Source organism: Dermacentor variabilis, unplaced genomic scaffold, assembly GCF_050947875.1.
Source record: "Dermacentor variabilis isolate Ectoservices unplaced genomic scaffold, ASM5094787v1 scaffold_13, whole genome shotgun sequence".
NCBI classification, from domain to species: Eukaryota; Metazoa; Arthropoda; class Arachnida; order Ixodida; family Ixodidae; genus Dermacentor; species Dermacentor variabilis.
In genome coordinates this window covers 25860363-25875325 of record NW_027460291.1, presented here as the reverse complement: position 1 = coordinate 25875325, position 14963 = coordinate 25860363, and the positions used below count along the sequence as shown (strand labels likewise).

Below are 14963 nucleotides of genomic sequence, written 5' to 3'. Positions count from 1 at the left end.
TCAGAAAGTGGTTTTGGCACGTAAAACCCCATAATTAAATTTTTTATATGTGACCTGCATTTGTTAATTGCTGACTACATTCCTTTTTTATTTCTTCGCAATATCAAGTATTACTGTATAACTGTAAAGCTGCCTAGCTTGTGCGCAACGACATTTTCTTTCTTCATGTACCATCAGCTAAAACTGCATGATTAGAAAGTTGCTTATTATTAATTGCATTATTCGTTTATCCTGCTTTGTTCCTGTTTTGTTATCCTGTTCTGCAAAGCCTTCCTGTATTGAGGGCATGAATAAATAAACAAACTGTAAAAAAATGTTTTTTTTAATTATTGGTCATCGCCTACGACGCTGTGTACATTATGTGAATTGTTTATAGCTACATTGTTAAGTACTACGTGGTTCAACTCAAAGTACTTTCTTTCGAGTTAACTATCCGGTTATCACTCTTGGCCGCTTATTTTTTCTGTGCCTGATAATCTCTCGTCTTCGATAATGAAATCCCAACATGATGAACTACTTTTTGAAACTTGTTTGTCAACTGCGAATTATCTCTGAAAGTAAATTGCTTTCGCCTGAAATGTTTAAATGTTTCGCCCGAAAGGCGAAGCATCAATTGGGATAGCAAATTATTTGACCGCCATACGAAGTAAGGCTAGTAGCTTTACCGGCTGTAAACTTGTAAAGATAGGCATACTAACTAAATAAGCAAGCGTGATGTCACGCACGCACAAGAAAACATGACCACATCTCACTCGATGACCGCGGAAACTCGCTCCAGTGAGCAAACGCTGTAGTAGCAGCGAGCGAATTGACCTTCGTGCTTCCGCTCGCATCAACTGTACCTAAGTCGCGAAAACACAGCGCACCGCGGAATCTGTAGCTGTCGCAGATGTCTTTCAAGATACAAGCGGCCCGGCCAGGCGCGCGTGGCCGCCAGGGCCACCCGTAGTAGAAAGCGCTCCCCCCTCAACCCTCCCCTCGAAACCCTGAGCGCGACGGAAGGCGGCGCGCTTCCTGCCCGCTTTCCTCCGTTGCTTGCGCGAGATTGAGCGGCAATTGCCAGCACACGCTCGCGCGCTTTCGCTCGCACATACAGCACACGGCGCGCGGCGATGATTTCATCGCCCTTGGACTTTATACGGTGCCTCACGGTGACGCCGACGCTGACGGCAGAAATGCGCCTGGAGTGTCCATATAGTTATATGGACAATCCTTATTTGGACACTCCTTATTTGGACACTCCGCATAAATGCAGTGCATGAAGTTTGCTGCGAAGGGACAAATCTGGGCAATTTTTAAATTTTCATTTCATGCGTACAGCCTGGGAGTTTACGCAAACTAATATTTTTGCCCTAGTACATTCTCAAGGACCTATGTCATTTTCACTAGATGTGGAGAAGTCAGTTCAAATTCGAAATGATTCACAATTCGACTTACGTGGGCTGGGATCATATATATTATGTTAAAAATGTTCATGGCCAATAGGAACACAAGTTGGGGGGCAATAACCTTAAAAATAATTGCAAAATCAAAATTCGTGCTGCAAAAACTGAATTCTGGTGTTTTACGTGCCAAAACCAGAATATGGTTATGAATCACTCCGTAGTGGGGGACTCGATCCGGATGAAATTTTCACCATCTGGGGTTCTTTAATGTTTGCGCAAGTCACGATACACGAGTCTTTTTGAATTTCGCCCCCCTTTGAAATCCCACCGCCGAAATATGACCCCGCGCCCTCGAGCTTAGCAGCGCATCACCGGAGCCCATACGCGACCACGGATGACGAAACCGTGCGGCATCATCTAAACAGCGTATTTGTGCCCTCGAGCAGATAAGAGAATGAAATGAACCGCATGCATCGAAGTGTGCCTTGCGAGTATTATGCAGTTTCGGTTTTTTTCTTGCAATCTGTGATATATGACGCTTGATGTGACGTTGGCTTCAATGTCATTATTTTACGTATGGATTACAGGCACCGCACTAACTATATTTTTAACTCAGAACACAGGCTGCAGAGTGCGGCTCATCAACACATCGGGATAATGAGATGTAATTTGTGGATAAATTTCTCACTATGAGTGATGTATATAAAGCCACTCTCTCGTAAACGTGTTTCAGAGCGGATGTGCTCACAGCCAACTGACAATGCGCGCTTTTTGTGTAGCCAGTCAAGTGACTGTGAAAGCCTTTCGTGGTTTGAGATGGTTCAAGGCTTTAAGCCTTTCGATGCAATGCGCCAGAAATGTATGCAAATAACGTGCTCTGCCGACCACCGAAAGGCAGCAAACATCATGTTGAGGTCGGGATTGCCCTTCTACGGTTTAGTCGCGTCCTTGAGAAATTGGCGAGTGACAAGTGATTTTTGAATGGCGGGCTGCCACTCTGATCTTTATCGCAGAAAGGACATTTATGTTCGTTCCGCGACATAACCTAAGTCGTCGGGGTAGATATAAATGTATAAAGGTCTTTAGTTAGGTGGCATCACTCAGACGAAATGAGCCATGCGCAAAATGAGCCACAGAGCGAGTCAGTAGCTGAACCTGAGTATGCTATATCAACGGTGGCATTCGTAGCAGAGGACAAAGTGTTCTGCAGGAACTTTGTTCGCGTAGCTAAGGAGAGCACCTGCAATTCGAGTCGTTCCCTCTTTTTTTCACGACGGGCTGCCTTACCACGACCCTGTACCTTTTTCTGAAATATTCAATAGCCCTCTGCGTTCCTTGTGGTATGAACGCAGTGTGACGGATATGATGACCTTTGGGTTTCTGAAATTTAGAGAACCTATTTGGGAACGGCTGAAATGATAAGACACGTTCGATGCATACTGGCGGTAAAATGTTTAGGTTTCAAATTGCCGGTCCTTGTTAAACGAACAAACTTGCGCAATAATTCGGGGAGCCTTCATTTGTACAAAGGCCATAAATAGTGCTTTGATACAGCGCGACTTGACTCCGTCAAATAGCTTCAACTATATTACTTATTACGAATACTACCTCTGCTAGCGGTTTTTCTAACATTGTGAATTTGTTGCGCGCGCTGGACGTTAAACTTTTTTATGCTACGTTTCAAGCTGCAAAAGCGTCGCAAAAACACACCTTTCTCATTTCATAGCTGTGAAAGCAAGAAATATTTCTTAGTAATAACTTGATAAATCTTCGCCTTAAGAAAGAAACAAATATTTCAAAACGCATTATCCGCTTTTAATGTTTATAATAAATGAAATCTAAAAAAAATTCTGTGTCATTCCAGTCTGTGAAGTTTGATGACCAGTTGAGCTGTCTATTTGGGTCCCTTAATAGCGAACCGTGCACTGCCGTGCATGAAATTTCGTACGCATATAAATGGAAGGCGAGGCGCTACTAGTCGCTCCTCCACATTGTTGCGCCTCGGAAGATGATGAGGCATCGGGTGGCATACCTACCCATGTGTTGTTGCAAAACGTCACCTTTTACTAACGAATTACGGAAGGCAGAGCAGACGCGCACCTCAGCGCACATCCGAGGGTACGCATTGCTTCACCGCGGCCACGGCGATTGCGCGTTGGTTGGCGTCGCGCAGTGCAGTAATGCCTGTGAGGTCATTCGAGAATTGCTAGCGGTCACACACAAAATTGGTTTCGCACAAGCCCCCTGTGAAACTTGCCCGTTGTTCCGGTGAAACGCTCACATTATGCGGGATCGGGCCTACATATGGACGGTTCGCATTACATTCTGCCTCGCGGTCCTGGCGGGCAGCACGCTTACGGGACAGCCACCACGGGAGAGAGGAAGGACAGAAAAGGAGATACGCAATCGCTTGGAATACCAACAAAGAGAGGGTGGTGCAAACGTAGACATGGCCGGTGCGGGTCAATGTGTACCATCTGTTCTCATCAGCTTATTATCTGGTAGGGGTTGTTTTTGTGCCGAAGCTGTTTAATTTAATTTTGCAAGTTGGCGAAATTCTCAAAGCCTGCTTCACCTCCTCCGCGGGTTCGCCCGGTATTGAACTATCTTCTGGAGCGGCCAACGTATGGGCGGAAATTCGCTATCTTCAGAGACGCGCGCAATTTGTTCCAGAACGTAGCCGTGTGAAGCTTCGCTGTAATAGCACAAGAATTTTGGAAGCACGTTCACAGTTCAAAAATACCGGCCAGCTACTTTCTGTAGGAAAGCTTCGTGCATCTAGAAAGAAACAACACTAGAACTGCAGCTAAATGACCTGTATTTCGTAACATGTCATCTGGCGAAAGGCTGCAAAACTAACCAGCGACAATGTGATAAAAAAAATGAAAGGCACAGCCGGCCTTGAGTCCGCTAACTCGCTAGCGGTATGAGCTGACGCTGTGGAAAACGAGGTTAATACCGGGCGTCCCAGCTAATGTTAGCCGAGCTATTGAAGATACAATAGAATAGAATAGAATAATAGACGAGGACGCAATCAATTGTATTATGTGGAATTTGAATTCTGGGGTTTTAGGTGCGGAAACCACAATTTAGTCATGAGGCACGTCGTAGTGGGGGACTTCGGATTAATTTTGACCACCCGGGAATTTTTAACGTTCCCCCAATACACATAACCCGGGTATTTTTTAGTTTTGCCCCCATCGAAACACGGCCGCCGCCACCACGACTTCAACCCGTGACCTCGTGCTTAGCAGAGCAACACCATAGCCACCAAGCCACCGCGGTGGGTCGTTATTCTGTCAGCGGTATTCTAAAGCACCAGGATATTTTTTTTAATAATTGAAGTATCGACACTTATGTGAAAACGAACTTTTCATTTACCCAATTCAGGGCGTGAATTTTGGTAGAAAATTAATAATTAGTTTAGTACACCCGAATCTGCTGTTTTCGGTGCACGATGTCGCGCGTACGTACTTTTTCCAAGTCATAATGATTCTTCCAATTAACGCCTGGAACAGCAACAGCATTTGTCGTGGCACACGGATGCGTAATCATGTGGATATTCTCATATTTTTTGTTTTGGTTTTAAAAGAAAGCGGGGAAAATAATTACGGGAGAGACAGCACACTCAAAACAATAAATTTGGGTGTGAGCAGACCAACACAATTGTTACTTTTCTATTAAAATGGACGCCCTTAATTTAACAACCCAAAAAATTCACCGATGATTACGACACTCCCTAATGCGAAATTTGAGCGCAGCTCTATACTTGTTTTCCTTTCGAGATATTCTGGCTGGCGTTCCCGATCTGTCTCGTACGGGATGTTGCAAATGGAGCGAAGTGTGGTGCGAATGTCTCATTAATCAGTAGATCGCGAGGGTCGATGCTTGAGTGACACGTGGGTGCGATTCACAGCAGCCGCCGCTGACAGATTTCCGCTGATGCAGCGCTTTGTTTTCATATGTCTGACACGCGCTACTCTGGTGCCATCTCGTAGCCATCGTTGCCGCAGAGCCCTGCTGGCGCGTCACTACGCTTTTCTTCTGACGCTTTCGCCATACTCTCATCCTCCGCTTTCCGCCTCATAGCTCCGCTGCACCAACACCCTCTAGAACTTAAGGCCTTCTGGCTGACCCTCTCCCCTTAAGCTACGTCACGCAAAAGAGGCCTACACAGAAGTTCCGCGCAGCGTGCTACGAAGCTACGAGCGGCGCACCTGTATGGAAAATGAAGCGCCGAAGATATACAATGGTTAACCCCGTCTACTCGGAGAACACCGAGGGCACGACGGTGGCGACAACAATTCGATTAGTTCCAGGAGCCCTTCCGCTCCTTGAATAGCTTCGGTGTTAAACAAGTCCCGGCATGCTCGGCCATGCTGTTGCATGCTTCCGAACGCACATTCTTTTTTTCTAGACGTAACCAGTGCATGGTAGTCTCAATGTTTGTACTGTGCTTGCGATTGTGTGTTTCGCGAGTTTTCATTGCCCCGGAATGTGGAGTGCCATGCCAAGGTATACCTAATAAGTGCTGCGTGCTCAATTGCCGAAGCAATTACATGCACAAATCTGGGCAGAAAAATCATGTCTTCAAGTTTCCGCAATATGAAGAAGCCCAGACTGCCTGGATTAGGGCGCTACCACGTGCAGACTTCATTGTATTGCCGCACTCCAGGGTAAGATGTTCAGAACTTGCTTAAATAGTTACTTTTGAAAAATACGGAAAGGTTAATTGCTCAATTACAGAAAGTGCCTTTACAGAAAGTGATGATTCCTCAGAGTTCGACCCCTGCGAGGATGAACACAAATGTGAATTTGTGGTAAGGCACCTTTTCTGATGTAGCACGAATATCTTATTGAAGAACTACTGCTGCAAGGTGAATGATAAAATATTGGATACCAATGCTAAGGCAAGGAAGAGAAAAGCTGAAACTCTGCGCAATAAGGCAGCTGTTTCCTTGTAAATAGCTGCACGAATGTTTTAGATCCCATTTCTAAACTTATTTGAGTTGTAAATTAGTGGACTGCGGTAATTAGTGCTTCGAAAGTGAAATGATTAGTTTAAGCATAATCTAGATTGGTATAAGTACATGTGTCCCCAATAAAATTGTTCATACGCATTGTGAAACTAATCGAGTGCGTTACATTGCCGCGCCATGAAAACCATAAGTACAAAATACGGAAGGAAAACTTTTTATGGATTCAAATTATTTGAAGTAATAGGTATGAAGTATGGGTCATAATAAATAATAATAATAATTCATAAAAACGTACATTACAAAAACGACAAAGCGCGACGCTATACAAGCTGCTGGCATCAATACCTGCACAAGCTTTACAAAGCTGCTTTGTATCTGTGCCTCTAAATAAATGCTTTGTAAGGTGTCTGCTGCTCATTCCGCAGTTTCGACTGAAGAAAAAGTGTGCAGTGGTCAATGGAAGCATACTGTTGTTAGGCGAACAAAGCTGCGATCCCTTCATTCAACCCGTATCCCCAAGCGCGCCGCCGGCCTCTTCTCCGTGACGTCACTCGCCGAGCACTCAGGCCTTCTTGTCTAGGCGGATAACATCCTCAACCCTCCTCCTTTGCTTTCCTCCTCAGGATCTCTTCGCTCTCGCCGTTTTCCATCCCCCGCGGGGCTCCTCGTTCGCACTTTCATCCTTCGCTGTGCTCGTTCGCTCGGTTACGAGGGAAGCTGAAGCACGCCCACGCTTAATGCAGGATCGGGCGCCTAAGACCTGCGCTCTAAAGGTTAGTGACAATCTCATCTTATTATTGACAGCTCAAATATGAAAAAAATCCTCCTTGTGCGCTACGTCATTGTTTGACAGAATATCATTTATTGCGTCCTTGCATATTCTAAAGGCTAACGTTGCCTTGGATACCCTGTATATCTACGACGCTCAATACCGTGACCTTGTTGTGAAAACTGAAATTTTGAAAAAAAAATTTTGAGATTTCAAGAGTAGCTGTAGCAACCGGCTAAAAGCTAAGTCACTTAAGTCGCTAAATCCTCGGGAATATACAAATCGATGCAACAGTTTCTCCGCAAATATTTTTTTCTGTCCAAATGATCACCAAATTTTCAACTTTTTCATTGACTGTCATACTTCGAACTTTGCACGCACTTTGCAATGGGTCTTAAGCCCTAAGTACTAGTACCGCTTGCATGAGATGTCGGGCTAGGAGTGTAGAACCGATTTGCACGGCAAATTTTTTAAAGATGGCTTCTATGGTTAGTTATTCGCGAAAACCGATGCTCTCCCATCGAAAACACTCATGTTTGGTGGGGCAGCCGCTAGAAGCGCAAATAACAGACATGGCGAAAAAAATATAGAGAAGAAAATGGAGGCATTTCCTACAATACTCCCGGAGTATAAGGAACTGGTAGACGTTATGCAGAGGGAGATAAGACAGGCAAAGAAAAAAAACATCTTGGTTTGGAAAGAGGAAACCACGTAAGTTGAGGAACTAGGAAAGAAAGGAATATATTGAAGAGCGTAAACAGATGTGTAGGGATCATTGAGAAGCCAAAAACATGGAATTACGCGAAGAAGAGGTGTTGCTCAGATGGAAAAAAATACCGAGAAACGAAAAGCGTGGCGAGTGAGCTTCTGCAAGAGAAGATTAAATACACAAGTGAACGTTGGGTGCATAACATTTGCAAAGGAAAAAAAAAAAAGACGCACCAAGAGATTCTGCAACCAAGTAAGAGCACTCGGAGCTCCCAATAAAAATTTGCAGACGGCTATAAGGGATCCATGCGGTAACATCATCCGAGCAGACCGTGCGCTGCGGTACATCACAGACACTGTTAGGGCTAACTTCGGCACAAAAGAAAGAATAATTCCGACCTAAACAGGTCCAGCACCAACATAGAAGCCTGAGAGATAAAAATTTACTACAGAAAACTTTTGCTGAAAAAGCAGGAGAAAATGCCCTTAATAACACCGCTGCAGGACTCGATGAAATCGTAATACAGGCCATTAAAAACATTGGTCCACGGAGCAAATCAATGCTGACGAATGCCTTGAACAAGTCACTAAAAAGAAGAAAATTACAGCTCAATGGCGTGGAAGCAAGGTGAATCTTCAGCAACAAAGGCAAAGGCGACAAGGATAGGGCGAGTTCGTACATGCCGTTTACAGTAACGCCGGTGCTAATAGAATGGCAACGCAAGCAATAAAATTACAATTGTCAAAATGGGCGGAAACAAATCATGTACTGGGGAAACTATTGAATGAGTTCAGAGAAGGCAGAGACTTAGAAGATGGTATTTTTGTTGTAACTCAGTGCATAGAGATATCAGCAGCTCAGAATAGACCTTTAGAGATAGCATTTCTAGACATTAAGGGAGCCTACGACAACGTAGACATGGAGTTAATATGGGATATACTCAAGCACGGAGGCATATATGACGATTTTATGGAGATGCTGAGGGAGATATGTAGAGACAACCATGAGAAAATTGTATGGGAAGGCCAAAATTGTAATGAAGTGGTGTAAATTCACAACGGACTTAAGAAATGGTGCTCTCTGTCTCCATTGTTGTTCCGCTTTATGTTAAGCGCATAGAAAGACAACTGCAACACAGTCAATTAGGATTTCGTTCATCATACGGGTGTAATAGACAATGCTGCAACAGATGGCCCCTGCACTCATGTATGCGAACGATAGAGTGTTACTAACGGACAATGCAAGAGGTTTACAGACACTGGCCCATATGTGTGGCAACTAAACGACAAATCAAGGCCTTAAATTTTCCACAGTGGAATCGGGAATTACGATCTTTAATGAAGAGACGAGTAAGTATGTGATGTCGATTCAAAAAGCTCGGCGTATACATAAACAATGGAAAGACTCAAGCACTCACCAAGATAATCTAAAAATAAAAGGGAAGCGGAATGCAGCAATGATGAAACATAGGGTACTGTGGGGCCACAATAGATATGAGATGGTGCGTTGAATATGGAAAGGAGTCATAGTGCCAGCGCCGACGTTCGCAAATGCCATTCTGATCCTAAAATCGGAACAGAGTGGCATTAAATGTAAACCAAAGATCGGTGGGCCGGTTGGGTTTGGGAGCTGATTGTATAACCATCAATTAAGTTGCGCAACGGGACATGAGTTGAGCCTCGTTTCAAGTCAGAGAAGCGCCGATCACAAATGGTTTTGAAGAAAAACTTCGGAACAGTAATAAAAATAAATGGACGGCTAAAGTGCACGAATAGCTCTACCTAAAGAGTGTGGACACACAATGGAGGAAGAGGTAAAGAATATTGGGAACCAAGTACAAGGTAATTAAAAGCGTAAATATACAACCAGGAGTAATCAAAGAGAAAGTGAGAGCTGCATATGTAGGAAATTGGATGCAAAGAATGGAAACGAAATAGACCACGGAGATTTACAAGAATCAGATTATAGAAATTAGAAAGAAACATCTGTCGATAACAGGAAGGGACGTGCCTTGCTATCTGATGCTTGGACTGGTCGCCTAAGGACAAAAAATACCGGAGCAAATATTCGCAATTACATGAGGCATCTGTATGTTGCAGCAAAAATCTGGAGACCGCTCAGCCTATCCTAATGAAATGCGAAGGGATTCACCCAGCGAGAGAACTACGTAGCGTACAACTTTCACATGCGCTTCGATTTAATCTAGACGCAAGCATCAACTGGTCCGCAGTCGAGATAAGCAAGAGTCGTTTAGAGTATTGGTGGAAAAAAAACAGGGAAGAGATTGACACAACTGGATCCCCTATAGGAATAGGTAGCGGTGCAACATAGATACAGAATAATTGAGGAGGAGAAAAAAGGTGAAGATGTGTACATAATACTAGAACGAAAAACATGTACAGCATGCGTGGTTAGCTCAAGCAGGCTCGGTGACAGTTTGTAATCGGCCCGTTTCAAAGGGCATCTCAATAAATCATCATCGTCATCATGTATAAACAGAAACCTGTGCGGTCGCCAGACGAGACAGTATCCTTCCCCCGTGTTAGTCGAGAACTCCAGATTTCTTCGGAGGGCATGGTTGCCTGTGTGAATATGTGCGCCGCTCTCTTGTAATATTGGAACTCGCGCTCGGCATAGGTGCCGCTGCTGTGAGAATCCCGGTCCATCAAATCGTCTCCGCGAGCGTCAGCCAGTCCAGCAACAAGGACGCTGGCGGCGAGGATGGTGGCTCGTGTTTTCTGGCAGACCTGCACCAGACCTGGATCATGTGAAGCCTTGTTTCGCCTGTTCATGTTTGGATAATGTAAAACTGGTTTTACTGCTCTTATACCAACACCCGGAATCCAACGTGGTCCCATTCTGAAGTGGCGTGCAAACGGTTTTGTGTGGATAAAATTTTTCGTTGCGACTGGAAAATTATGTCGACGCGTTGAACCAGTAGGGAGCGGACTGTGGATATTTCACCGCCACTCTCTTCTAAACATCAGCTGGACTGCTGTCTTCGCTGTTGGAGTGCGCATAGTGGAATGTTTCTTGAAAATAAATATGGCCAACCACAGTCTAAAGTGAACACTTCATTCACGTAACAGGGCTTCTTTCTCTTCGATGTCTATGAGCGCCGCTTGCCCGTTTGTAGCTGGTTGGTAGGGTGCACTTTCTACTGCACTGTACGCCATTTCCATGGTAAAAACTATACATCTCTGCGGAGACAAATGCAGTAATGTTGCCAGTGGCAACTCTCTTCGGAATCCCAAAAGCAGGAAAAAGTGCAAAAAGCAAATAGTGCGCGAAGCTCTCTGATGACGACCGAAAAAGTTGCCCTCGTCATACATCTGACTTCGAACCCTTTAGTTGATGCATATATACAAATACTAAAAACAAGTTGCCTTCAAGTGATCCCGCAAATTCAAAGAGTAGCAGTTCCCAAATCTTGGTCGCGTGTTCCCAATTCATCTGGGCGCCTTTGGCTGTTCGTTCCAAGATTCCTGAAACGAGATGCATTGCGTTGCACTTTGATTTTTCAGGATCAATGGCTTCTCACCATGCAGTAGCTTCTGGCGACGGACATCATTCCAACGATGCCTCGGAGTCCGGCATGAATGATTCTCACCACATCACGACTTGCTGCTTCAGAATCAATTCAGAACCCCCAAACGCGACAACCACCATGCTTGGAAAATTCACTTTCTTTTCTCCTATAACACTGGAGAACACTCTGAGTTCACACTGTTTGCCGTTTGGCAGAGCGCAAATATTAGCAGAAGCGAATTGTCTTGCCTTGTCAGAGATGTCTTCTCAGGCCTTTCATTTGCCACCCCGGGTGCTATCTTCATCTAAACTTGTCTTAATATTTACCACGAGCGTACTAACATCGACAACTCAAGATCTATTTTACTGCTACACTACATCTATCATTGAAAAGACCATGGCTTGAAATTTCGGGGATAAAATCTAGAACCAATTTAATAATATTGTCATTTTTCCCGGACGCAATTTTTCAATACCACTTAGTTTCTGAAGAGGTTGTGAGCAATGAATGAAGTTGTTGCGTGCTCGGTTTAGCGGCAAGGAATACTTGTCTTGACAGGTTGAGAATGGAGAGTCAACTGGATTTATTCGAAAGTAATAGCAGGTTTGCCGAGTTGCTGTGGTGGCCCCCCAGTCGAGCAGCCACCTCGGTTCCAAGAAAGAGCAGGGGGCAATGACCCCCACTGGTAGCAAGACGAGGTAAACTGTATTTCCGGACCAAAGAGCAATGAGCCCCACGGTGAGGCAATGCGATGTAACGGACCGTAAACGCGTCCCAGCGGGAGAGAAGACACGGATGGATGGATGTTATGAGCGTCCCCTTTGGAAGGGGGCGGTGGGTTGCTCCACCAAGCTCTTGCTATTATATTGCCGAATGTCCTACCTATATTAAAAACGAAAAAAAATAAACGAAAAAAAAAAACAACGATGAATTCCTATAACCAAAGTTTCTGAACCCTTATTATGAACTCTCCTTTTACGACTCCGTTGTTTGTAGTTTCCCTACTTTCCCTATACGTCACGTGACATTCGCGTCGCGTAGCATCGATGCGCACACATTTTGCATTGGAGTTGGATAGTATTAGACCAGGTAGATTACCATGTAGCAGATGTACAGGTTGGGGTACAAAGCATTTAGAGAAGGATAGAGGGAGTAAAAGAAGTTTGAGCGGATGTATACAAAAATACTAGAATATATATATATATATATATATATATACATATATATATATATATATATATATATATATATATATATATATATATATATATATATATATATATATATACACATTGTCTACCTGATTGCATCAAGCCGGCTAGGTGAATATATCACCGCTGCATTTCAAAGGGCATGCCAATAAATCATCATCACCATCATTAGCATCGTGTCGTGCTACATGTGAAATCAAGCTGGCTACGTGACTTGTTACCACGGCATTCCAAAGGGGATGCCAATAAATAACAATAGTAATCGTCAGCATTGGCATCATATCGTTCTATTGGCCTTGCGATGTGAGACGCGGGCTGCGTAGCATCGATACTGCGGCTCTTTGCATTGCAGTTGCATGTTATTACACCAGGTGGCACGCTATCTTGCAGCCGCATTGGTAGCGGATCAAGGTAGATAAAGTCCTGAGGAAGAAAAAGAGAATTTGTAGGTGTATGAATATTGATCTAATAAAAACATGTATGGCATACCTGAATAATTCAAGCAGGCTAGGTAACTATCACTGTCCCGTTTCAAGGGGAATGCTATTAAATCATCATCAGAAGCATCATATCGTGTCAGTTGACACGTGGTGTGGTATGCGCGCCACGTAGCGTCGACACGAGCAAACTTTGCATTGCAGTTTCATTATATTCCACCAGCTGTCCCGACATGTAGCAGTTCGATGCTGCGTGTAGCTGGACTCTGTTAAATCAAGCAGGCTAGGCAACTATGTGTCCCCACCTCGTTTCGAAGATGGTGCCTGTTATGTCGGCGCGGCCCCCATGCAGCCAGCGCCACGCACGGGGATGAACGCAGGAGCACGCCGGGACGGCGGCTGGGCGGAGGATCTCGAACACAGGCGGGTACCGAGGCGAACAACGAAATTTATTTGCGAACAATCGCTTAAGTAGGCACGGCCAGCTGACATGCCCAGCAGACCAGCAGCATGGCCAGCAGACATGCCCTCAGGGGGCAGCGCCCCCTGAGGGCATGTAGCCTTGGTTTCGAAACCGAAACTTCTATTCAACATCATTCCCCTCTCTTTAGAAAAGGCCTGGGGAAAGGAGACAGCCTCATGCAATTCTTAATGAGCTGCTACCTAGTACAATTTTGCTTTCAGCCGAGACAATACAAGGAGTGTACCTAAGGACATCATACACTTAGTGTTTTGTTGCAGATATTGAAAATAACGCCCATTCTTATACAATTCAACGCTAGTTGACATTACTGTGTGACATTACCTCTTGTATGTACCTTCTTCACGCACAATAAACATCCATAACATTTTAAGTTATGCAATTCATAGAGATGGATCCGTGTATTCTGTCCCCCTATAAAGAAAAATTGAACTGCATGGAATCAGCTCATTCCGCACTCGGCATATCTTTTTTTTTTTGTAACACAAGAAAGACAGCCACTGCACTCATAACATGGAAGGACAGAGAAAATGTTGCAGATATCATACATACATACAAAAATGCCATCTGCAATCGAAAACAGCTGAACACCTTTTCAAATTTACATATTCACACAATTGTACGGTGAGAAATAATATACAGAAATATGCAAAGCACTGGCATAAAATACATTGTATGCATTAAGGCACAAACTCTTCTAAATGGCGCGGTTTCTTCCGCTGCCTCTTTGAACGCCGAGTCAATTTCAGCATACGAAGTTCGCACTCAATGCCCTCAGTAGGAGCCAATGATGACCCCGATGTTACCGCTGAGCTTGCATGCACAGTGAAACACCCACCAGACAAAGGAGGGGGAGGAGACAAGGACTGTATGTTTGAGCTTCCACGCTCACGCAAGCGCCCGCCATATCAAACTGGTGCCCTATAACGTAAAACTATTCCAATGTGTTTTATTGCAATGTGCTAACGTAAAATTTGCGTTACCGCTGACGCAAGCATCCGGCGGGCAGCGGCAGGGTTGGCTGAACACACCAATCAAATGCTCTCCTCGTTCCTAGGAGGTCGCTTTTGTTTGCTCGAAAAACTAATAACATTGCCTAGACAGAGCGGCTTGTCATGTCTAATTGGCTCACAAGAGGTGAGGAGCGCGTTCAAGTGGAGAGAGATTCGATGGGGCCTAGCCAGTGCAACGAAAATTGATAAACAGATGAAGAGAGTGCTGCTGGCGTCGGCGACTGGTCCGTTTACCCTTACTTGAGGTGGCTGGTCGAAAATCGCGGCGGCATGCAACGGAAGGTTAAGAATGCCGCTAAAACGGATCCTCAGCAAAGAATAGTTTGCAGAGCGAGGTGGTAAACGTGCTGAAAGGATTTGAAAACGTTACACGGCCACGAAAAAAGTTTTATTATACGCAGATAAACTCATGCTCTCCAGCTGGTGCCAGTAGCCAGTGCCTGAGCGATC

At 44.6% G+C, this 14963-nt stretch overlaps 1 pseudogene; it reads left to right on the top strand.

Annotated features, from left to right (window-relative positions):
- The first annotated feature begins 3834 nt into the window (after positions 1-3834).
- LOC142566920 (U2 spliceosomal RNA) lies at positions 3835-4013 on the top strand (annotated as a pseudogene).
- The last annotated feature ends 10950 nt before the right edge of the window (positions 4014-14963 follow it).